This window comes from Pyrgilauda ruficollis, unplaced genomic scaffold (assembly GCF_017590135.1).
Source record: "Pyrgilauda ruficollis isolate IOZ18807 unplaced genomic scaffold, ASM1759013v1 scaffold3, whole genome shotgun sequence".
Classification (NCBI taxonomy): Eukaryota; Metazoa; Chordata; class Aves; order Passeriformes; family Passeridae; genus Pyrgilauda; species Pyrgilauda ruficollis.
In genome coordinates, this window is record NW_024524377.1 from 9278564 (window position 1) to 9303111 (window position 24548).

Consider the following 24548-nt stretch of genomic DNA (forward strand, 5'->3'; position numbering starts at 1 on the left):
TGGCTCACAGTTCCTTTCTTGGACAGTTAACTGATGGAACAATCCATTAAGTGTTTGCTAGGGCACTTGCAGATGTCTGTTGAGCTACATATTCTGCACAGCTCTGCTGTGTTAGTTTTGTGCCCATAACAAGACAGATGCTCTACAGCTACAAGAGCAGAGGGTCTGGGTGCAGTCACCAAGTGCTCCAGGGGATGGAAGATATCCCTCAGCAGCCAAGCTCTGGCACTGGAAATGGCCCAGCATCTCTGGATGGACTGCAGCAAGCCAGCTTTTCCCTTCTAAATACCTGAGTCCTCTGTGCACATCATCGTCCCCTCGGCCATGCAGCCTCTGGCCCAAGCTATTTTGATGCAGAAACCTCTGCTCTTACATTTATTCCTAAGCACCCTTATTCTAACAGCTCCTTGGTGCAGGGAGATGGTCACAAAAGGGCTTTGCTGAATGTATCTTACATAAAGAGCTGAGCCCCATGGCCAGTGTTAAATACCAAGTGAATTAGAGAGCCATCTTTCCAAAATGCCATTTATCGTAATGGCCTCTGTCACTCACTGCCAGTGGAATGGATAGTGAACGCCCCCTTTGGAATATGCAATTTGCTAACTCATGGGAGTTTTCAAGTGAACCGAGAACCTACTGGACGATGCTGTTTTGCTGGAGGAATTCAAGTTGTTGGTCCAGCAGCACAAATTTCTCTGCCCTAACACAGCCCTGATAAAAATGTTTTTTTTTACTTTGTGCTTGTCACCAGGAGATTGTGGTTACATCCCTTTTACAGACCAGGGAAACTGAGGCAAGAAAGCCATGAGGGAACATGCCTATGGCTGTATATAGCCGTATCACCTGTCACTTGTTCCTGTTACTGTCCCAAGCAGAGCAAGCCAGAAAGGGGCCACATGCTGGGATGGAGCTGAGAGATGTTCTTGGATGCCAGTTCAGAGCCTGGACCCAGTAAAAGAGATTCCCAACCTCCTCTGATGCCCTGCTTGGCTCACAGTGGGAGGGATTTGGTATAGTTTGACTCTTTTTTCAAGTCTTCCTGCACCACTTGCTGGACATGTTGCTGGCATTTTATTTCATTGCAGCTCCTTCTGAAATAAAATACTCTTGCCTTAATAATGGGAACAGATACAGACAGCTGAACAGAAGCCACCTCTAGCTTGCTACCAAGTGAACAGTCCTGTCTCGTTTAAACAATTACCCAAAAAATGACTGTAGGAGAGGTCATGAGCTGTGATGGTCCAGTCCTACTCCTGCTTTCCTGTTTGCCACAGACCACAGGCTTGCCCAGAAAGCCAGGAGATGTTACTTGGGCATAAACCTATGGCATGGGTCATTCAGCCAGGTAGGAAAAGGGGCAGAGTTTAGCCATACCCAGCAGGTCTGGACTGTGCCCCTTTGAGTAGCAAACAGGCTTGACTTGGCAGGCTGAAGACAGACCCTGCTCACCCAGAGGAATTCTGGGGGTGCTCTCCACACTGGTGGGGTGACATTCCTGGGGGTATCTGCGACAAGGCAAGGGCAGAGGTGGAGCTCAACCTGTGAAGGCAGTGGCGCTCAGGTCATTAAATATTGATGCTGTCTAAGCTGGCCTGTGGGGGCGATTGAGCTGAATTGCAGGTTTCTGTTGCTGTGATAAATTGGACCAATTTGTCATGTGGTTTTGTTTCTTCCCTCCCTTAAGTAAAGCTATACAGCAGCATTATTGCTATGGCTTCAGCAGCAGCAAACAATCTGGAAAACAAAATCCTCTGGTGGATATGGATAAGATGGGAGCAATGGCAACTGTTCTTCTGCCAAAGGCACCACCAAAGTCATGGAGCTGGAAGAAGGCAGCAAAAAGAATAAAACAACAAACAAAACATTACTCAGCCCTTTCAGGGACAGAGACAAAGCAGTGTCCTCTGCTAGCTCCTGCAATTGAGGAAAATTCCTGTTTATGCAGACAGAGGCTTTTTTTTTAGCTTTAGCTGTAACTGGAGTCTGCAAACAACAGGATGTCCATCTCCAGCAGAGACACAGGCATACACTCGAGACTGTGCTGCTAAATCCAAGGGCGTCTTCTGGCCTTTCAGACTGGCTGTAACAGGAGCTCTGAGCTGAGGACAAGAGATAACCCTGATGCTATTTCACCCCTCACTTCTGAGTCTTCTACTGCCCATTTCCATGGGAGCAGAATCTGGTACAAACATCTGCTCTCCACTGCAGAGTATCACATATATCGAGTACAAGGAGTGACAAAAGCTTTCTCTGAGTAGCGGAATCTGGTCTATTTATAAATTAGCATGCAACGGAAAAGGAGGTAGCTCATCGCAGGGGGAGCTGCAAAGACCATCACAATAGATCTTCAAGTTCTTATCATCCTTCTTTGCAGCACAGTAACACCAGGTCATCCTCCAAGCGTCCTTGTGTCCAGTGAAAATCCCTTTAAGAAGGAGATTGTTTACTGACATGAGCAATATATGGGCCCAGAATGACAAAGGGGAACTAAAGGACAGCTGCCTCCTGTCCCCTCTCCCCTGCTCTCACTGAAGGCAGGACTAGGGTTACCCCAGGTGCCTTCTTGGGACAGAATGGCAAAGTCTGACACATGAAGGACACTCCAAGGACAGGACACCACAGCTCTGGCAGTTTTTCCCAGTTGTGCCAAAGAAGATCTCTGTAACCTTGAGGACATTCTGTCTCTGTCTTTTCCTCTGACACATGAGGCTTACTGAAGAAGTTTCATATGTTTTATTTGTAATTTAGGTGCCTTCAGTGGAGGGTGCTCTGAGCCCAGTGCCACTGAAACCCCTTTCTACTAAGGTTAAATAGGAGTTTGACAGACCCCAGAAAGAAAAAAAAATATTTGTATAATCAGGTGTTGAACACACACAGAAAGAGTTCAGGGTTGCTATGCCATTTATTTCTCTTCACGATCAACTTTTCTCTGCAGTTATTTTCTAATTAATGCCCTCAAACAGAAACAATGCCTTTACTTAGGCTGGATCACTTAACAAAACTCATCAATGTGAGCAATTCTGATCAGGGACCCTCCTTGTAACATGTCTCACCAGTCCAGAACCTGCCTGTTCAGAAAAGGATGAACACATGCACACACGTATAAGTCTGGTAACAAGACCCAGCTCAATCTAGCATTACATGATAGAGCCAGTGAACTGTGGTATTTTATCCTAGAAACAATCAACATAACTATTAATTTGTCAAGTCCTTACTGACTGAAAGGGAAGAGGTTCAAGCTTTCATGGTTATCCCTAAAATGAATGGTCAATTAAAATAGTTGTAAATGCAGGATAAAATTCGTTCCTCGCCCAGGAACTGGGATAAACGGAGGCGTTACCAGTGCCTTGGCTTTATTGTCACAGCAGCTCCCCTCTTTCCAGAGAGACTGCCCGTCACGTGTAGAGCCTGTGGCGGCTGATGCAGGAAGATAGCCAGGAGAGTCACCAGAGCCGTGCTTGCTGTAGGACAAAAGAACGTGCGATCTGTGACCGGAGATAGGGACTCCCGAGGTGGCCAGTCTAAAGAACAGCTACCGGATATGGAAAATGAGGGATCCCAAGCACCGTAAGAGGAAGCCGAGGGCTAATCTAAGCCGCGCTCGGAGCTGCCCGGCACTCTGGGGAAGGAGGGGCGCAGGGCTGGGGAGAAGGGCGGGTGCCGAGAGACGAGCGCCCTAGAGCCGAGGCTGAGGGCCGTCTCCTCCCAGCCCCGCGGGGACCCCCTGCCCTGTCTCCTCAGCACCGCCCGCTCCCGGCTCCGCGGGGCCGCGCCGCTCTGTCCCCTCAGCCCCGCTCAGGGTGGGCCCTCCGGGGTCCCCCCGCTCCGTCCCCTCAGGACCGCCCGCTCTGTCCCCTCAGCCCTCTCGGGGCGGGGCGCTGAGGCCGGTACCTCGCCCGAGCCGCGCCCGCCGTTGCCGTGGCGACGGGCTAAGCCGGGCCTGCGAGCGGCGGGCGCCGAGGGGCCGGGCCGGAGCCGACCCGCGGCTCGGCGCTGCCGGGGCGGGCATGCACAACAAAGGCGGCGGGCGACGCGTCCCAGGCGGGCTCCGCAGGTAGGCAGGTGCGGGCGGCGGGCGGGCGGGTCCCTTTCGGCAACCAGTCCTGCAGGACGTGTCCCCACCGCCCCGCTGTGAGGGGAGAGTGACCGGGGAGCGAGCTCCTTCTTCATCCTCAGCCCCGGCCCCGCCGCACCTTGCGGGCGCAGGGCTGCAACAAAGGCAAATGGCTGCGTGGCGGGGAGGGCTGCGGGACCGCTCATGGAGCGCTCTATGATTTATCTGTGCGCTGGGTCTCGTTCCCCGGGCCCCGCGGGGCCCCTCGGGTCCTACCGGCAGCTCGGCGCCCAGCGCGGGGACCGGGAGCGGGGGAATTCACGCGCTTCCCAAGCCCTTCCACACCTGCCCCGGCTGACACCTGCTCGCTGCCGGGGTCCCGCATGTGCCCGCACCCCGCGCTCGCTCGCTCCTCGCCCGCAGCGGGAGCTCCGCTGGTGCAGCGCGGCCGGAGCGCTCTGCCCGTGCGCTGCTCTCGGCTCCTGAAACTGCACCCGCAGGGACAGAGAGCTTTGCAGTCGGCAGGACAGAGCCTTGGGGATGCCTGGGGGCTTTCTGTCCTGTGCAAGGTGGGATATCGTGTGCTGGTACGGTACTAGGCTGAGTTCAGTCCTTGGGAAAGGGTGGCTGGGCAGCACCTGGCTCTTTAAATCTACGAGGTCCCAGTGAGTCATTTCTTAATTAATTTCCATGTGATTTCAGCTCCAAGACGCATTCTCCCAATTTCATAATAGGTTTTGATACCTGAGGTATTAGCAAGAGCATCTGTTTGAATCCAGAGAGGTAGAAGTTTTACTGCATTATTGAAAACAGAATTCCCTAGAGGAAAATCTCTTAAGATCTGCTCCTACCATTTACATTTACACTGCAGCAAGGCAGCACTGGGTGCATCTACAGTTTAGCCTTTCCTCATTTCCTAGTCATTGTGGCATTGAAAAGCTTTGTAAACAACTCTGCTTATTTGTTGGTATTATAGTAAGGCCTGAGGGCTTGGTAGCGGTTTCTTTCGCTCATGGTTCTCAAAATGCTTCACAGATATCAATTAAGACTGGGAGCACTGCTGCAAATCTGGGGGGGGGTTTATTGATCTCATTTTACAGATGAAGGAGCAGATAAGACACCTAGAAATATTTAAGTCAAATCCAGAACCTAAGCACAGATTCAAAATTCCCTATTTAGGGTGCTCTTCCCCACCTTACTTTAAAAAATTTTCTCCTAATTTCACTGGCTGCTCCATAAGATGGTTTGGGCACTGTCAGCCACGTATGCTCTGGGATTTTGAGATACTGCTCTTGTATATTGCCAAAAGTGATGCACCTTTAGTGCCATACTGTTGAGAATAATGGTTTGTGAGTAAAACAAGCCTCTCTTACTTGGTTTGTACTGAGGTAGAACCCAAGAGCTCTATCGTGAACAAGGATGCGCTAGGCAAGGCACTGTGCATTCAGACAGCAAAGCTTACACAGAGCTGATGAGCCAGATACAGAAAGCCTGGGTGTCTGCTGTGGTTTCTCTGGTAGCCTCCCTCAAAAAGAGACACGGTCTCTCCTCACTAAAGCTCTTTGAAGGGTATATTGCCAAAAGCAAAATAAGTGATTCCTATTGTGACTGCAACTGCAAAGACTCATGATCCTAGCCTGGTTTTTGAGTCTGTCCACTTGTTTTCATGGCCCAGGCAGGAGATGGACTGTGTTTGAGATCTGGTTCACATCCTTAGGCACTGCTCATATTGATCTCCTTTAAGGCCTTTAACCAGAGAACCCCAGCTGCAGTCTAGATTTAAGGCTTGCCTCTGTCTGTAGAGCACTGTACAGGATAACAACGGTAGCCCCAAAGCATTTATAAAGTTTTAAGCTCCTTAAGCTTCATCTGTGTAAGAAAAGCCTACTGCAGACTAGGTGATGGTGCACAGCTCCCAGTAGTCACAGAGAAAAGGGAAAGGAATGCTTTTATGGATTTTCTGAGTTTATTATCCATTGCAAGCTTGCTGAGTCTGGTTTAGTCTAACAAGATAGTCTGGAAATCCTGATTTCTTAATATTTAAGTTTGTAGGAGATCGAGTTGTACTTCAAATACAGCTCCCCAACTAAACAGTTACCACCCAACCTCAAACACCTCAGTGATGCAGGTGCAAGAAGCATTGCTGATTGATGGCAGGCAAGATACAGCATCACAGTTGGTTTCCTTTCCAGTGTTTCAGAGGACAGTTCTTTTAGAGGAGAGATAGCAAGCATAGCTCCAGGGCCTCCATGGCTGGGCATCAGCCAATTAATGTCATATCAGATTAGCTCTATGGCACATCAGCACACATTTATGTTAATACAGATGCAACATGACTGTTCCATAGTATTGATGGAATTATTGTGTTTACAGCCCTATAACATGACTAATTGAAAGAGAGGTTCTGATTACAAAACCATGGATTTTGGAGGTGATTTCTTCTGCAGCTTTTGAATGGGCCAGTTTGGAACTAAGAAATAAACTACTAGAGGACATAACCCAGTTTTTATTTTCCATTGATGCAGTTACCCTTTTGGCAAGCTCTTGGGGGAAAAAAAAATCCTCTATCATAAAAGAAACAGGAAGATCTTAAGAGGTTTTTTCCACCTTGCCAAGATCCTGTTGCAGTATAATCTGGGCTGCTGTAGCTGCTTCTTGGCCTACAGCAAAAGATCTAACCTGCCTGTGCCCTCCAGGAGTGTAGCCCTTGGAACCAGCCTGGAGATTTCCTCAGCTGCCTCTGCAGTGAGCACATTCTCCTTGTCCAGAACAGCTTGGCAGCAGCAGTCGTGGGTGTTAGTGAGATGAGGAGGCATCACATGCAGTGCTCCATAGCTAGGATTGGAAAGCTGTCCACAGCTTGATGAGTTTTCTGCTCCCATGTCACCTGCCACCATTCAAAGGATGTTTCTGTTTGTCACCTCTGCCCAACATCTCCACAAGTTTTGCAGTCCCTGCTGCATAATTAGCCCAGTCTCAGCTTCCATCTGTTTCTCAGTTTGCAGTGGCCCTCACAGCTGGTTCCTGGCAGCCATTATCACCTTCCAGCACAGGAACAGCTTTAGCTCTGAGTCTTGGGAGGATGGACAGGGCTGGCAAGATCAGTGAGATAAGGAAAACTAACAAAGACAGGTACATGGCGCAGAGAGGGAAGGTGGACTGAGAATGTTGTGACAATGAGAGCAAAATGAAGTGACAGTGGGGAGGCATTGCAAATCCCGAGTCTTTGTGGGAGTCACAGACAAGGTAGGATGTGGAGGGAATCAGCTTGTAAGAACAGGGTGAGAGCTCTCTGCTGCCAGAGACAGATTGCATTACAGCTGCCAGCCCCTGCCCAGGCTTCAGAATGTTCAGCCAGCCCGAGCCACTGCACAGGGCTGTGCAGTGTTTATTATTTTCCAGACATGCTCCTGTAAATTACAGCAACAAAGGGTGAGTATCTCCAGGAACTGTGCGGGGGGTCAATAACCTTGTCCACAGTGCTGTCCCTGCTAGGGAAGGGCCCTGGGAAAACGGGTGTCACCACAGCATCTGTTACATGAGGAGGAGTGATTTGCTGCTCAAGGACAGAAAGGACAGTGGAAAGTCTGTGATTTCAGGAATTAGGTATGAAAAGCTGGGATCCTCGGGCTGAGGTAATAAGAATAGCTGGAGAATTAGGCAATTCTCATATTCATGAGCTGACTGCAGTCCCTTTGCCAAGGCTGTATTAAATACACCAAGGGGCAGAGGAGTTTTCTGGCTTTGCTAACAGCTGCTTCAAGGTGAAGCACAAGGGGGAAAAAATTTCCATTGTCTGCTGATATTCACTTTGCCATGTAACATCTCAGGGCCCTTTGCAGACCTTTTGGAACCTGTGTTTATTTTCACATTCTAGAAATAACTTGTTTGGGAACTCAGTGGTACCTGTCCTAAGGATTTCTCTCCAGAAAGGGACTAAAGGTTCTAAAGCTTTTGAAAGAAACCCTATCCTGGATGGGAAGTCAAGGAGCAACAGTAAATTTTTTCTTATAAAGAAAAAACATGGCTTTGTGTTTTAAGCTAGAGAGAGTGTCTACGCCCTTGCCTTTTCTGCTGTTGAAATGCTTAAAGATACGTGTAAGCAAAAATCCAGTTTTCCTTTGGGATATGAAGCTTCAGCAGATGGTGGTGGGAGTTTGCAGGCTTGGTTCTTTGTTAGTGCTTGCAGAAGCAGCCTGACGCTGCACTAGCTGTAGATGCAATGCTAGAGCTGCTCCAGTCAGACACTGTGCAGCCCATCTTGTGGCTTCCCTGGCGTCTGGGAGCAGTGCTGGCAGTCTCCTGTCAAAAGTAATTTGTTTACCACACAGCAATCCTACTGTTTCTGTAGGCATGTTTAGGAAGCCAGTTAGCAACTGAAAGATGACAGTGGCTTTGACCACAATCAAGTGATTCACAAGACTCAGAGTACACACAGCTGAACTTTTCATGCAAGGTTCTTCCCCGAGGAAAAAGGGAATTAAAGACCCTCAGACACTGAGCAGAGACAGCTCCATTCAGACCTAGCACAGAAGTGATACACATTAATTTCTAGTATCACAGCCTGTTGGAGCTGTTGTGTCAGATTTATTTGCTGGCATCCTAGCTTGTTGAAAGGACAACTTCCCTACCATTCCCTCTACTCAAGTCCTTGCTTATCTTAAGGGTCATTACATCTCAAGCATCTTTCTCAATAAACACACCTTGCAGAGAGGTCTAGAGACAGAGCAGTGGGTCAGTTTGGCTGGAGCAGAATTAGCACTAGCCATGGCTGGTGTCGGATTGAAGCTGAGCCCCCTTGACCAACAGGGTGTCAGTGTCTGGAGATACCAGTCAGCTCTGTGCTGAAATACTGCTGTTGTTTGTGGTGGTGTGGCTGATCCTTCCAGCCTGTTTCTAGGAGTAGACAGAAGCAACCCCTTCCAAAAGGAGGTCTGTCTTGAAAGAGCCTTTCCAATAAAGTGCCTTGTAAGAATGGGGGAGGTAACTGCTTCTCATGAAGGATCAATAGAGTTTCACTGCTAATCTGTGCTGTGGTAGTTTAACCTGAAAAAAACCCCTCAGGCCTGAACTGAGACCTCTCAGTTACAAGCAGATGAGAGCACTCCCTCAGGAGTCCTGGTTTGCGGTGCTTAACTGTTTTGCACTGATGTGCCCCATTTTTTACCACAGCTGTTGCAACAGCTCTGTTCTCTGTGGACAGTCATGGCTCAGGTTTCCACAACACAAGATATAACCTGTCAGTAAGCCCCAGTGTGGCACTTCTCCTCCTATTTAAGGGCTAGATACAGCTTTGGAAATTGGTGCTTTATGATTGCAGAAGCTGTACCTGCAGTGAGGAGACCTCACAACACAGTACTTCAGCTTCCCTAAAAGCTCAGTGTCACTGAAAACAAGCATCAGCCAAAGTCACAGGAGAAAAAAAGAAAGAAAAAGAAAATCTGTTTTTGAAAGAAGAATGGGTAGGCTATGGACTTCTTTGTACTGATAAGCAGCCTCTGAGCTGATCAGCTTTTTAAGATTAAGGTGCGCAGCTTACTTGTTTGATCTGCCATTGGAGTTGCGGAGCACCTTCCAACAGGAAGAGTTGATGTCTCATTCCTGGCTCTGAGAACCAGGTCTGCCAACTCAACAGCCAGTCCTGTGTCTCAGTGAGGATCTTCTGCCCTTTATTCTGGGTTCTTTTCTTACCTGGGTACCACAGAGCCATGTTCCCAAGGGTGACAGTCATTGTTTGTCTACACAGTGCTGTGATATTTCTGGTCACATGCAGACAGTGGAGCAATAACTCTGCAACACTTTTTATTCTGGCTCTCAGCACACTCCTGAGGCTATTCTTCATTACAGCAGTAGCATGAAGTAAATCCATAAAACAGAGCTAACCTGGCCAGAAGCAGCTGGAGGCATTAGCATAGCCCACAACCACATCAGCAACCCAGTTCATGCTTACAACAGTGCAGCATACATTAGTGCATACCTTAGATATTTTTTTCATTTAGGATGGCTTTTGACCTCCATGGGAAGAAGATCCCTACTCCTCCTGGCCTGTACAGAGGGATGAGACACAGAAACTTTATTTCCTCTTTGCCTAGAAGTCATTCTTCTACCTGTAGCTCACCTCCTATAAAGACCGTAAAAGCACAGTCTCTTTTAAGTGAAGTAATACTCAGATCAAAACTCCAGTTGTACCTCAAGCTCACACTTCCTTAAAGAACAATCCCTTTGAAGAATAGATAAATGTCATATAAATCAGCTCAAAGTTGTTGTAACAGGAAAGGCAGATGAGATTTATATATCTGGAGAGGAGGTCTGCTGTTTTCAGATGGAAGTTAGCAAAATGAGGGAGGTTGGCCACTACATAGGTACTTATTAAGGGGCAGATTTCTGTTTGCTTTCCTTGCTGGATTGTTTTGAAAAATGTGAGCACCTGTTTTTGGTGAAATGTTGAAGCACATTCTGTGATAAAATGGCTGTGACTTTTAAGGTGCTGAAGACTTTTAAGAATGAGGCTTTTGTGCTGTTCATTGGTGAATCTGAACATGCTTACAGACATGGATATGTGGTAATAAAGTGGCTGAACTTCTGAAAGGCATACTGAGGTAAGGCCACGTCAAATGAGACCTCCACTTTTCCAGTGAACAGGATCATGGTATATCTGGAAGTACAACTCTTAGTCCATAGTCCCACCTGCAGGACCACAGTACACCGATTTGTAAAACAGCATTAACAATCACTTTGGATTATCTCTGTAGATTACCGTAATTATTATATGGTAAGCATGTCCATGTGGAAGAGCCCTCAGCAGCACTGTATGTGTGCAGATTGGTGTTTGCCACACATGGTATTTAGTAGCTGCATCATCCTGCAGACATTGGCATAGCTTCTGCAGGTGGAAACCACGCACAGGGTGGGGTGACAGGAGATAAGAGGTTCATAAAGGTGAAAGCTGGACAAGCACGCTGAGATTAAATCTTTTGCTACACACCTTCTATAGGACTTCCTCAGATTGATTTGTTCCATCCAGTGCCTCTCTCTTTTAATGGCAGTATACAGCTCCTAAGCCTCGTGAACCAAACTTTGCATGTGCAGCCCCATGCCACTGGCTGTCACCATCAGTTGCCTCTCTGGGTGCCAGTGTGGCAGCTGCACCGCTGCTTCACACTGCACTGCTGGGTAGTTGGACACAAGGCTGTGTGCAGTGATGAGGAATGTGCTTCCTGTGCTTCACACTTCTCCTTCCACCCAGTGGGAATCAGGTTCTCCACTGAGTCATGACAGTGCCTTGCAGCCTGTGGGGCAGTAGAGCCTCACAGAGTCAAGGTATCAAAGTGTGGGCAGTGAATGCTGCTTCAGGTTGAATTCCTGCCTTATAGCACAGCTCCAGCTCATAATTAATACAGGACTGGAGCAGAGCTGTAATGGGAGTGCAAGTGGCTTTAGGGCAGGTGGTAGTCCTCCTTCAGCTTCTTCATCAGGAATGTGTGTGGGTCGAAGAATAAGGAGTTTATAGGAAAGCACAGAAAGATGGGTTGAGAGTCTTATCAGACAACAGGATAGCAGAAAAAGGATAGCCTTTTCCTTCTGTGGCAGGAAAAGGCAATTTCTTTAGCACCTAAGAGAGCCTGTAGCACAGGTGGCTGTGCTTAGGAGTGGGGAGGAGAGAGGAGTGCAAAGGCAGCAGGATAATGCAGGGGAGCAGGCAGGATGAGGTGACAGCCAGAGCTGATGAATGGAAGCTGTGTAATGGCTTGGGAAGTCCTTGAGTGGGAGCCTCACATACAAATGCCTGGAGCTTTTGAAACTCAGCGCATCAAGCACCAAAGCAGCAGGTGCAGCATGACTCCACATGAGGAAGAGCAAGCAGCAGAATGCCTGGCTCCTAAAGAGGTTGGGCTCTTACTCTACCCTATCCACTCTGCCCATTTTGCCATTCCTGCTGCTGTTGGAAATACACAGCATCTGGAAAAAGCAATGCCCTTCTACAGTGCCTTTGGCTTCAGGAGAGCTCCTGCAGCGTTGAATTCGCCCCATAGATTTTAATTACTCTCCACTGTGATAGTAATGAGAGCCAGTGGAATTGTACTGATTTTATTTCCTTTTAATTTGTTATGATGCTCTGGATGCAGATTAACTTTCCCAGCTCGATACATATTATTGATCCATCCTGCCTCGTGTTGCAGTAAATGGCTAGAAGAGGGGCGGGCTGATTTCATTGTAGCTCCTCCTGGTAGCTCTGTACTCCATGCAGTATCCTCCTCACACTGGCTGTAGCAAAAATCAAGTATCCTTGCTTGCTTCCAAGCAGATTGTTTACATCCGTGCAGATGAGGGTAAACACTAGCCTCTGGTACTGCTTCTCTGTGTGTAATAGTCTGGGTCTCCCAGCTGCCTTTCTGTTTGATGTACTGACTGTGAGGACAGATGTGTGCAGGTGAGCCTACTCCTAGACCCAGCATGCAGGGATGGTCCTCACTGATGGGAACTGTCCTGCAAGGAGAGGAGAGCTGCAGTCAGAGGTGTCTTCCAGCAGTGCTCCTTCAAGCACAGAGATGTCCAGGAAGCCTTTAGCAGTGGCCAGCCTACTGTCCCCATGCCCACGTCCCTGCTGAGCGTGGCTGACAGCCACAAGGTAGTTGTGGGTGCGGGGAGCAGCAGGAAGATGCTTATCCTTATAGCCTTCCTCCCAGTGAGGGAACCTGGTAGTAAAGCTGCTTGTGTGGGACTACACCCTACTGAGGGATCCTCCTCCACTTTATTTGGAAAAATACCCAGCATTCCTTGATGAAGAGTATTTAATGTCTTTTTTCCTCTACTCTTAAGTCAGTGAAGTTATAATGTGGATGAGAAATTGAGCCTATGTTCTCTTAATACAAAACCCTAACAGAGGTTGAGATCAGAAGGCTGAGACAGTGTCTTGCTGCTTGTAACAGGGATGGCTGCAAGAGGATCTGCAGTCTCATTAGCAGGAATTGCTCCACAGGCTCAGTGGCACCCTTGGCTCAGTGGAGCCAGGCTGGGTGTGCCAGTGCACTGGTGCAAGTGCATGACCAGCCCCAGCCAGGAACCACCTGCTATCTCTGCACCACACAACCTGCTGCTCCCAGCTGCTGGTGGTTTTCTGGGCCTGGCTGCAGATCTGGTGCTCCACCTAACTGAGTCAGCTCACAGGGCAGTGCAGTGCTTGGAAGCAGTAGGGGTGTCTTCTGTCCCCCATGGTGTTCCTATCCTACATCATCTTGGATGGGAGAGATTCAAAGAAGAAAGGCAGAAGTTGGACTCAGCAGTCCTGCGTCCCTCCACATGCTAGGTAATTGGCACAGACTGCAGCAGGAATCCTGGTGTCCCAAGGCTCATCTTAAAAAGCTTCCTTATACTCAGCCATGCTCAAACCACTACTTTGTGGTATTCTAACTCTGTGTGTACTTAGAGCATGAGACCTCTGTGCCCCTCAGCAAGTCCAGAGGGACACTGACTGCCTTGCCTGAGTGTCACATCACCAATCAGAGGCCATTGGGTGTCCAGATGCAGTCATTGCACTGCCAGTGAGTAGCTCAACAGGTCAGTGATTATTGTCTGGTTGCTGATGATGGTTATCAGTGCCTTGGAGCCATTCCTTGGAGCAGAAACTGAACCTAGGCCAGAATAGCTTTGCCTGAGATTAAAGTCTGATCAGTCCCTTCAGATGTGAAATGTTATTTGCTTCTCTTGTAAAATAATCCACCAGTTCTCTGGTGCATTAGAGTTGTGTCTGGACAACTCTAATGCACAGGAACATGTGCACTGACCCTGCAGCACTGGTCAAGATAAAGCAGTGAAGAGGTAAATATCAGTTGGTCGTGTCACACAGCTGACTTCAGGACTTAGAAGCTTATATCCCGTTAAAGCAGCCAGGCAATTAACATCAAAAAGTTGTCTGGTCTTAACCTAGTGTGTGTCAACATGACTGTTGTAGCTGCAAAGGAAGCCTCAAATTTATCTCCGTGGGTTTGCCCTTGCACCCTTTATCTCCATCTTGCAGAAGATGCATTTCCAAACGTTTCTGTGTGTAATTTGTCCATAGAAGCATGGTGGCAGCAATCTTCTGTTTTCTTTGATCTCCAAAGATACCCTGTGCACCTGCCTGCCAACATCCTGCTCATGTGAGCCCCTGAACAGCAAGGAACATCTCTCACCCACTTCGTGGAAGATACTGGGCAAAATATTTGGAAAATGCTTTATAGAAGATCCGAAAATAGCATTAAGCAGAAAAACTGAGGTGAATTGGGGCACAGTGAAAGTCAGATACAGAGGATTAGATCCCAAACCTCATCCCACACCTAGGGAGTGAGGGGCAGAATCCTGCAGACCCTCAGCCTTGGACATCCATCATGCATTAGCCCAGCAGTGTCACTATGTCCTTGTACCTGGCAGCACTTCCCCAGGATACTTGGCATTCATTTAGGAGGAGTGAAAGCTTTGGGGCCTAGTGATTCACCAGAGAAGGTGCTCATGCTGCCTTAGGCAGAGCAGTACAAATACAGGTTTTTGGCTTAGTTCCACCATATCCTTAGAGAAAATAAAAAAGCATTTAACATTTCTTTTTGCTGTATAGACAAAGCCAGGTTTCACACTTAGCTGGGCCATCAGTGGCACTGAGTGTGTACCTTCAGCACACCACCACTGAGGACAGAACTGGGAGAAAGGCCCTTTTACTCCCTCATGTGTACCCAGAGAATCAAATGTGTCTCTTCAGGCAATTTACAAACTCTTTTGTGAACCCAGCCACTCCTATGTCCCCAAAATTCTAGCCAACTCAATTTCATCTCTTTTATATCTCTTAGGTTAAAAAAATAAAAACCAAAACAACAAACAAACTTTAAGAAAAACATCTAAGTTTTCCTACTCCTGATTTATACCATTTGCCTTCCTTTCTGCCTGGAATAAGAAGTAGGTTGCTTTGTGCCCTTAAGTTTTTTTCACTGTTTAGGCTGGGAAATGAACTCTATCCCAGCTAAAACCAGGTGTGTGTTTGAGCAGGCTTCAGCTTCCACCCTTCCCCAAAGGGTTTGCATTGAAATTGACTTGTAATATGTTCCTGAGAAAAAATGGGATTTTTTGGAACTGGTAGAACTCTTGCTTCCCTACTTCTCTTGTAGTCCCTACCTCACAGAATCACTTTAAGGAAATGGCATTTCCTCCAGGATTTGTGATTTTGTGGGTTTTGTTGTTGGTTTGGTTTTTTTTTAATAATAAAATCCTTTACTCTCACCTCCCAGTGAGAATTCCCTGAAGTACTCTCACCTGAGTGTACCTCAGGGATGATGGCTTGCTTAGAGAAGATGCTATAAATACCAGCTGGTCTCCTGCAGGAATAAAGCAAAGGAAGCCACATAGCAACTGCTGTTGTCTGTCAGGTCACAGGGGCACTGTGCCTACTAAACCAGCTCCCAAGGCAATTGTGCCCAATCATGTGCCCTTTCCAGAAGAGAAGACATGACTCCTAAATTTAAAAAAAAGGCAAGAAAGAAGGAAAAAAAGAAGAAAATAACAATGAAAGGTAAAAGCAGCTGCAAAGACAGAACTGCACAGAGAGTTATGCTGGTGGTGGGTAAAGAGAGGCATGTATGGGTCATGGGCTGGTCTTCTGAAACCATAGGCCTGTCCTTGCCACTTCAGAGGGGAGGGCACAGTGTCCCTCAGGGAGGGCACAGTGTCCCTGGGCATGCCAGCTTGTGCTCAGACAGTGGCTTGGAGCTCTTACACCTGAGCACAGGTCTCAGAATTAAGTTAATGTCAAGTAATTACACTTCAGTTTTAGGAAACCTTACCTGACTTTCCTTGGTTCTCAGAGACTGCCAAGAGAGTTCTTGCAGATGCTGGAAGGTAGTTTTATTTTGGCCTCTTACAGGTAATGGAGCTGAAACACAGGAATTGGAGTGTCTTGTCTCAGGAGATCAGGGAGCAGACATCAGTCTCATATGTTACCAAGTTACAGTTTGTTCACAGCATCTCCCAATCTGCAGCTGTGGGAGAAGGTGTATTTGCTTCATTCACACACTTCAGGGTGAGAAGTCACAACTTTAGTTTGTGGCTTCTCCAGATGATATTAACCTATGTCCACAAAAAGCTCAGGAGTGTAAATCAGTGTTGTGTGACCTCCTGCAGAAAGGCTATTAACAGACAGCAGGAAGAGAAAGTGCTGCCTGCATTTCAAGGCAAGGGCGAGCTGGTTTTAATTTTTAAAACACTTTCACAAGTGATTGATGCAGCAGTATTTTTGGAGAGGAGAAGAAACCGACAGTCTTCTGGTGCTAAATGTCTCATGATGCCAGTGGAACATCAGAATACCTTTACCAACATACTTCAGACGCTGGCTAAAATCATCTGCTCTGGCTGAAGCAGGAATGGCATCTGGAAGTAAAATCTGGCATGAGGAAATCAACAAGGTATCACCATCTCTGTATTGATTGGGATCTTAAGTCAAAGGCTGTCTTGTGTCCAGCTGTCTTAATGATCTAGAGGTGCTGTACCATCAGCACCTCACAAATTCCTATGTGCTTGGTGGGGGACAAAGGAAGGCAATGCAAACCAGAGCTGGAGCTGAGAATAGTACTGGATGTGAGGCCAGTTTCCATCATCACCAGCGGGAAAGAGAGAAAGTGATGGACTTCAGGGAGTCTATAACTGTGGATAGTGGAGACCCTGTGCCAGCAGCAGGGAAGCAGGAATATGTTCATTACAGCAATTGGTTTTTCCTCTTTGTTTATTAAATACAATTCCTCTGACCTCTGCAGGAGGATATACAGGAAGAGGAGTATCAGCCATCTTATTACAGTGCCTTATTTTGTTGCTGCTTTACGTGTTTATCAAAGGTTTTATCACTGACATGAGTGGAGTTAAAAAGAGCTCTTGGTTTATCAAGTGGGACCAGATTAAGTTAGCAGGATTCTGTTCCAGGGCTTCTGACATGCTTCCAAAACCCATCCCAGTCACTGCCCAGGCTGTGGGTAATTTGATTCTGCTGGTGCTGACAAAAGCCCTGAGCAGCAGCAGAGATTGCACCTCAAGAGTTGTGTACTCAAATAGTAATGCCTACTTCTTAGTGTACCAGGCTGATTTATTTTCAAGCATAATGATCAGAAAAGCAAGCCAACACCCTCAGACATTTCTAGCTTGTGGTGAATATTGAAAACTAAACCTGATTCCAGTAAGAACTGTGAAAAATTGAGCTATTATATTCTGCAGAAGTTGATGGCTGAGGCAGAATGTTTCATGCCCTGGCAAATATCAGTGACATTAGCAGGCTGGCTTCCATTTGAGAGACGTGGGTGATTTTCGCAGCTGGATGACCTCAGCACCAGGAGCCAGGGCCTCTCACTTCACATGGAGAAAGCCCTTCAATCTTTAACTAGCCAGTCTTTGACTTCATCTTATTTAAAGATTTTAGGCACTGTGCAGTGCTAAAGAGGATCTTGCTGAGCTCCTATTACCTCAGCAGCAGCTGATATGTAATGAATTATTCAAGACTAGCCAGTTCCTTCATCAATTTTAATAAATCAAGTTTTCCACCATGTCCTCAGCAGTGCTGCCAGCTGGGATATGATGAGGTAAGCCCGTTATTTCTTGAGGCCTTTTTCATTTGGTCCAGGTTTACATACCTGGGGGCCTTGATAATAACCAAAGAATTAGCAGCAGACAGTGCTAACTTGGGATAGATCTACAGGGAGCAGAAGAGACAACAGAACTCCCCCTTCTCTCAGGAGATCACAAAGCTCTGTCTTTGCACAGGGAAGGTGGCTTTGCATCTACAGAAACAGACTCAGCTGCTACATGCTGACCCCCAGAGCAGAGTGTCACCCTTCAGGCAGATGGCCTGGGCACCACAGCAGCTGAGAGGCACTTCCCATCTTTCACACAGACTCACTCTCAGGGCATTGTTCCTACATCTCTGATATTTCCCCAGAGCAGGCACACTGTGATGTTTATGAACCAACCCCATTTCGGAAGCACCTCTGTGGATCAGCCATCAATGGAACACGTGCACTCATCACCCCACACAACTATTAATGCATACACAGCTATTAATATAAACACAAGCAGCACTTCTACTCTGCAAACATCCCATCCAGGCTGCTGATAGACTTCTTCACAGAGCAATAGTTCCCACAGCCAACACTGAGCTGAGCTGGTGGCTGTTGTAAAGTGTTTTTCGCTGAGCTTCTGCTCAAACTCAACAACAGAAAACACTTCCTGACACTGAAGTGCTTCTAACACTTTCTGTACATCTCTTGAATAGACAGGAACACACTTCTCTCTGTTCATTATTGACCTCAAAATTGCTCATTCTGTTTTTTGCTTCTCTCCTGGCCACATAGGAACCAATTTCATAATGGAGTCAAAGGCAAAAAGGTGCTCTTCATCCCCTGTGGAATTTATTTTTATTATATTGTGCTGCACTGCATAAAGAGGTGAGAAAGGAAGAAATGGGTGTATTTCTTCTCTGTAAACTGCAGGTCACCCAGGGCAGGGTATTTCTCCAGTCCAGGTCTTGTAGAGGATTTGGCACTTATGATCCTTGTCCCTCCTGTACACAATGTAGTTTTTACTGGAGAGGAGCAGAGCATTCAGCCCAAATCCATTTCTACTGTGGCTGCATCCAGCTCTGACTCTTCTGTATTCAGAGAACTTACATTGCCATGAGGACATGATTAGATAGCTGCGTTTTATGGCACATACAAGGAAGGCAGAAATCTCCATAGGTGCTTTGTTATCATGTATTTTAGGAGAGGGAAGATGAACTGCTGAGGAGGAGAGAGGCTGGACACAAGCAGTGCTAAGAATGAATTGTTTACAGTCCTGGTGATAAATTCAGTGCATGGATTAGTCCATGAGTATCTAACCTGCAGCATCTCTGTGGTGCATCCTCTCATGAATGTGCTTCTGGTAAGGCATTCAAGCAAAGCAGTTTATCCACAGAGCTGGCACCAAAGCTCTGTTTGATTGATAGATGAAAGACAGGCCTTGCTAAAGGAAGGTCACAGTTATGAGAGATTTATTGATTTGCTCACTGGGGATGGACCACAAAAGAATAGCACCTAATTGTGAGAAGTATGAGGGTGGCTCCTCACAGTGTATTAAACAGCAATAGCCATATATCTGTGTTTTAAGAAGTGGGATGTTTGCAGATCCTGCAACCATTGCACCTGCTGGCTCTTCAAGTCTGCCTCACACAGACCTAGGGCTATTTCCCATGCCTAAGCCATTCCCCCTAAACACCACCCCCCTCACTTCATTTTTGGAGTTACACCATGCTGATTTTTGGACCCAAAGTATTTCAGCTCCTTTATACTATCACTAATCTTGAAGCTCTTTAATTCTCCCTATGTCTTTTCCCCCCCGGTCAGTTTTGTGCAATTCTTAGCTTGTCATTTTTATTTACTACTTTCTGCTTTCCCAGTGTTTACATACATAACATGCTTGTTTTCACTTTGCCAATAAACAATAATCCTAATTTTTTCAAACAAATATATTTACTTTCCTCAGCCACAGGATTGTGGCTATTTGAAAATTTAGGCGGGGGGGGGGGGAAGTTCCCAATTATAATTTGTATTTTTCTACTCAAATTTCCCTTTATTACCTGGCTCAATTGTTTTCAGCTCTCTGAAACTGACATTTTAGAGTTGTAATGAGGGGTAATTGGTTTTTACAGGGCTCTGTTTGCACACAGCAAATGTAACTGTGTAGTGATCATTGGTAACTAAGCAACCAGTTATGTTTTATTTCTGTGATCAATTCCTTGCTTTCTGTCAAGATTAAGTCTAACACAGCATGTGTCCACAAGGGATGCAACAATTTATGGAGTTAAGAACCCATCATCTAAAAGACTAAGAGCAACAGCAGCACAAGGCCCCTGACTTACTGCTCTGACTGCAGTCTCTTAGAGACGTGGAACCTTTTGCTTTCAGTGCATGGGAAAGTTTAATAGTCTTAGATTCTTACTGGTTGAGGTAGAAGAAGTTCATTGGCTGCCACATTTTATTCCTGCGATTCAGGCAGTGACAGCCAACCTGTATTTACCCTTTATCTGTTACAACAAATTGTTAACATTCAGAGGCTGTCTTTGATAGTCAGAAGGCCAAGTGGGACAAGCTTGAACTGAATTGACAAGCTCCTACATCCTGGAAGGTCACCCAGCAGTGGGCACTGCAGGGGAGCTTCAAAAACTTTCGATTTTCTACTCACTCATTCCATGGGAACATTTGTTTCTTCTGTTTAACTGTGGATTGTACTCACCAATTTTAAGGGCTTGGAAAACTCCTTGTCAGGAAGCAAGTAAGGATGGACATCTCCAGGAAGGAAGGTGAGGTGGAAGCCAGACAACAGGACAGGTTGAGACAGGAACCTTGGAAAAGGGGCACAGTCCCACTGCACCTAAACAGGAAGGGGAGAGTGGGTCCCATGATTGGATTTTTTTTCATCCAACAGAGAAACCTGTAGTTCCAACACAGCTCTGATATCACCAAAGAAGTAAAGCCAAGCAGGTCAGAACAAGCACACACAGCATAAGCTAAGTAAGGGCCAGGGCAAGGGCTTAAATGCAGCCCCCAGGCCAGTGGGGGCAGGAGCAAGGGTGAAGGTCCCAGATGAGACTGGTCAAAGAATTAGTGGCAGCTGTAAGCACTCCTCAGCCTAAGCTTGGATCTGCCCTGCTGCCCAAATTCTGTTCCAGAGGAGTCACTAGGAGACATTTCATAGGAAAGAAATCCATTTTAGCTTCATGCAAGAAAGAAAGCGTGGTCCATCTGGAGCAGTTTGTAACAACTCTTCCACCTCTGTTTATCTACAGCAAATGTTGTATGGTGCTTAGAAAGAAATCTTTAGAAGCTCCATCTCCAGACTCAGTTTGTGACTTATCCTTGTGGCTGCTTGCTGAAAGGAGCCATATGGATTTTGTACTAAACGTTGCATAAATGCTAGTATGCAAGTATATTTAGAGGGGACATATGGGCAGTAGTAAATGGAAATGAGTGAGGTTTTTGGTTCAGATTACCACAGGCAAGTTCAGTGAAGCAGATGTACCAGTATGTTCGTCAGGAAGCTTCGTTATCTGGAGTCCCAGGTTCAGATCTTGATTGGGGTTTTTTCTGCACCTGCTTGTGCTGGCTGATTTTTTTCAGCAGTACTGATGTTTGCCAGCAGATGTAGAAAACTTGAAGACTTCAGCCATTGTAAGAAAAATCCCACAACAAACAGTCTGATCTGGGTTATACTGTAGACCAGTCAGAGACAGCGACCTTTATTCTTTGGGGTCCTGTAGGTACAAAGGTACATGTCAGAGTTATTTGCATCAATTTAGAAAAGTTATGTTGTAGTCTAGTAGCTGACAGAACAGCCTGCTATAGCTAGTAGATGTAGGAGATTGTTTTACTTTTGTTTGAATCCTTGCAGAAAACCAGAAAGTCCTGGGTGTGTGGGATTTTGTGGGCTTCAGTGTCCTTAGTCAGGGAGAGTGGCATGATTTATACTGGCACTGTGTGCAACAGCTCCTGTTGTGCCTGCCCCAGTCAGGGAGCAGGAACTTCCCCTGTGCTCAGGCAACAGGTATTTGAGCTGGATCTAAAAGTTCTGAACTGAGACCCATCTGGCATCAGATTAGCTGGTATCTGCATAGTAACTGGCTGTGTTAAACCATCTCCTACTTTACTCTTTTTTATTTTTCAGTGTTTGGGGAATTTACTCATAGAGCCTCAAGCAAAAAAAAAGAAATACAATTTGAGCAGAGATGGAAATTTTTTATGGAGGTGTAGATAAGGCATTCCCTTTGATGATAATACTACAATTTTATCTGCTCTGATTAAAAGATTAATTAGATTTAGACCTCTTATGCACAAAGAAAAAATGACATCCTGTCAGATTTTAGCAACTTGCTCAGAGGTTGTCTTATAGCTAATCCACTCTGGTCACTACTGTCCCCTCTTCTGTCACAGCCTGATGCCTCTCTTTTACAGCCTCACCTGCACATTAAACAGCAGCCATAAAGCATTTTGCCACTGGTCCTGCCAGCTGATGTGTCCTTTTTAAAGCCTACTCATTGCACCACGTGCATTTCTCTTTGCATAGGGAAGTAGTTAGCTTTGAATGTCACCCAGGCCTATGGAGGCAAGTGGGAAGATGGATTATGTTGGCAGCAATCCATCCATCTGTTCATCTGCCAACCCTAATGTTTAGCTTTTCAAGCTCCCAGTTGTCTTAAATAATGCTGACCTACAGGGTCTGGGGTGGGAAATGTCACATAGCTCATTTAGTCTTCCATTTCTTAAGTGGTAATTAAACTTTCTGAGGTGTTATAGATACATGCAGGAATTGTTGATGGACAGTACTTATGAGTTTGAGATTATTTTCTGGGATGCTGTGTTGCATGAGACTCTTACCACAATGTTGGCTGCAGCATCTCCACTGTATCTTCTCAAAGTACTCCTTAAAAAAGGTGTTTACAAAGAATGCCTGTTTTCCATGAGGGATTAGATGTCTGCATGGACACTGTTTCCTCTCTTTTGATTGGTATTGTGAAGTTGTATCAAGAGTGTGGTTTTGCCTCCTTGCTATACAGCTTTGGGTAGGTGTGTGTACTTTGTGACAACCACAAAGGCCACAAACTCTGGCCGCTGTGTTATTAAAAAAAACCTGGCTGGTTGCCTGCAACTCTGCCTTGATGCTCTTGGTTTAGTTTATAGCACTACTTTGGTAAAATAAATGTGCATGCAAGAACTCTCTTCAACTACTATGATTTGTGTCTTATTTTTTCCCAGTTGCAAAAAAATAAAGGTTAACAAGAATGTAGTGAGTTTCATTAGGCTCATGGAATATTTTGCAAAATGGCATGGAAGTAATGATACCTAACTCAGGCTGTGAGAACCCAGAGCTGGTTGGATACTGCCAGCTTCAGACCCTGCAGCAAGTTAGTGGCATAAGAAGTGACATGGAGTGTCTTGTGATTCTGGTTCCAGGGTGGGTCTTTATCACACTTAATGTCATGCAGTCTATATCATGTAGCAAATATTTAAGACCAGCAGCACATGGAGAAGGAATCTGATTCACTATCCTTCTCCCTCACTCTCTTAGGAAGAGCTGCAAAATTGCTGCATTTATTCTTTTCTTCACCAAGTTACATGTGCAGTTGCAAACCTGCACTGCATGAAGATGCAGCTTGCACAAATTATCCAGTACATCTGAGCAAATAAAAATGTTTTCTTACAGCTGGCTTTAAGCAAGGGGCATGTCCTGCCTCCTCTTCCATCACCTTTCACTATAGTGTAGGGTCTGGCAGAAAACCAAAAAGGAAGAGTCCCATGGAAATGTTGATAAGTTAGAATATATAGACGTGGTTAGGAACATCCCAAGAGTATATGCATTGGTATTAATCAGTCTTAGAATTTGTTTCTTAATGATGACTTTGCAACATCTCTAGTAAACCAAGACATGATGTGTCTAGTGGAGATGTGTGTGGTGAGAAGTCCCATGGATCTGTACTGCCTCCAGTCTGATCTCTCCAAATGCTGTTCCTGTGGGGTCACCTGGGTGTTAATGCCCAGTTGGTGTCAAATGCAGCCCAGAGTGATTCTCCTATCCTGAACATACCTGATGTGTTTTTAAGTCTTGATATTGTGATCTCAGAAACCTTTGGTGACGAGCTGTTTAGGGCAAATCACACTTGGAAAGCTGCCCTGTGGAATGTGTGCTCCTCGCAGCATGCTGGGATTTGTGCCTAAAGACATTTATCCATGCAACTCCATGTGGAGGAACCCAGAGCTCCAGCCCAGTCCAAATGCCATTTCTGCTCAGCCCTAAGGTGCTCTAGGCAGCTCACTGCCTGTTGTGTCTCTGAAGTCACAGCATTGTTTGCAGAAAAGTAATAGCTGCAAACGCAGCAGAGGAGCAGTTCCCCACAGGCAGAGATCCGATTTCAAGAAGCTTTTATGTTCCTATCACCTTCTGTCTTCCAGTGTAGTAAACCAGTTCCTGTCCTTGTCTGTCCCTACTGGTTTGTGGTGATACCTCCTTTCTTCCATCCATATCACTCACAGCCCTCCATCCCCATGCTCCTAGCTGGGGAAAAGGCAGGACGTTGCAGCTGGCTCTGTGCTCTCCACCCTGGCCAGCAGTAGGTCAAACAGAGCACTTAGATGTGCTAATTGCAAGCCACAACATTTCCTACAGGGAAGACATCAGCTAGAGCTGTCTCCAGCTATCTGTGTTCCTAAAAACCTCTTGTATAGACAGGCAGGCAAGAAGAGATAGAAAAAGAAAATCCAAGTAATTTCCATAGCTAATTGAAATGGAGGGGAAGGGAAGAGGTGCAAATCCAACTTGAAAGGGCAGCCTTTGCCTTTGATAATCAACTGGGAAAAATAACATACTGGAGCACTGAAGAATATGAAACAAAAGTAAATAAATGATGCTGTCAGTCTGATCAAAGGGTTGCTATACAAGAGAGACCCTCTGTCAGTGCTGGTCC

At 46.3% G+C, this 24548-nt stretch overlaps 1 protein-coding gene across 5 annotated transcripts in view; it reads left to right on the forward strand.

The window, feature by feature from the left end:
* Window positions 1–3439: 3439 nt before the first annotated feature.
* LOC121356752 (rho guanine nucleotide exchange factor 17-like) overlaps window positions 3440–24548 on the forward strand; it is a 45508-nt gene continuing 24399 nt past the window's right edge. For 2 of the 5 annotated variants that reach the window (XM_041473483.1, XM_041473485.1), the window contains exon 1: window positions 3938–4054. The gene's annotated coding sequence lies outside the window, so the exon portion shown is untranslated. Of the gene's footprint in view, window positions 3568–3937; window positions 4055–24548 lie in introns of those variants that run through there. The other 3 variants (XM_041473488.1, XM_041473487.1, XM_041473484.1) reach the window with 3 other exon arrangements.